The sequence below is a fragment of the Cuculus canorus genome, chromosome 25 (genome assembly GCF_017976375.1).
Source record: "Cuculus canorus isolate bCucCan1 chromosome 25, bCucCan1.pri, whole genome shotgun sequence".
Taxonomy (NCBI): Eukaryota; Metazoa; Chordata; class Aves; order Cuculiformes; family Cuculidae; genus Cuculus; species Cuculus canorus.
This window is the reverse complement of record NC_071425.1, coordinates 2,449,118-2,450,301: the sequence shown is the minus strand read 5'-3', so window position 1 is coordinate 2,450,301 and position 1,184 is coordinate 2,449,118.

Sequence of the window (1,184 nt, the reverse complement as noted above, 5' to 3'; positions counted from 1 at the left end):
CGGAGCTGGGCTGGGGAAGCGGGGCGGTGGCAAACGCCTTTATGCGGCCGCTGGCCACACCTCCAGCCGCCGGCACCGGGGCCACCGGCGGGGCCGCCCCCGCCGACACCGCGAAGCCACCGGGGAGAGACGCTCCGCGAAGGCGGCGGCGACGACTTCGGCCCCGGGGCCACCTGAGCAGCCCGGAGACCCCCGATCCTGCGCACCCCCGAGGTCCCCCCCACCCCGGAACCCAACCCTCTCCTCCGGAGCCCGCCCCCCCCCCTTCTCCGCCTGCCCAGTCCTTGAGAGCAACTGGGATGAACTGGGACACACGCTCCGCGCCGGTGGGGGCGGCAAAGGAGACGGTGGCGACAACTTCAGCCCCGGGGCCACCTGGGCAGCCCGAAGACCCCCGGCACTGCACACCCTGAGCCCTCACCCCGAAGCCACCCCCGCCCGCCACCTCCTGCCCGGTCTCTGGGAGCAACTGGGATGAACTGGGGACACACACACCATTCGGGGCTGCTCCGTGGGTGCTGTGGTCAAGACCCCCAATGTGGGGTTCCCGACGGGAGCAAAACCGCTGCTGGCACAAAGCAGCACTGGCAGCTCAGTCCCCCCGCATCCCTCTCCCCGCATCCCCGCACCCGTCAGCTCCCCGCATCCCCATCAGGCCCCGCACCGCCGACCCCGCACCACATCAATCCTGCACTCGCCGGCTCTCCGAGCCCCTCAATCCCGCACCCACCGGTTCCCCGCACCCCCAATCCCGCACCTACCTGCTACCTGAGCCCCCCAATTCCACACCCCCAATCCCGCACCTACCTGCTACCTGAGCCCCGCAATTCCACACCCCCAATCCCGCACCTACCTGCTACCTGAGCCCCGCAATCCCGCACCCCCCAGCTCCCTGCACCCCTAATCCCGCACCTACCGGCTGAGTCCCCCAATCCCGCATCCCTCGGCTCCCCGCACCCCCAATCCCGCACCTACCACCTACCTGAGCCCCGCAATCCTGCACCCCCAGCTCTCCACACCCTCAATCCCGCACCCCCCAGCTCCCTGCACCCCTAATCCAGCACCTACCGGCTACCTGAGCCCCCCAATCCCGCATCCCCCAGCTCCCCGCACCCCCCAACCCCGCACAGCCCCGGGATAAGTTGAAAGGTGCCGGCACCTAGTGGCTATTTGGGAAAAGCGGG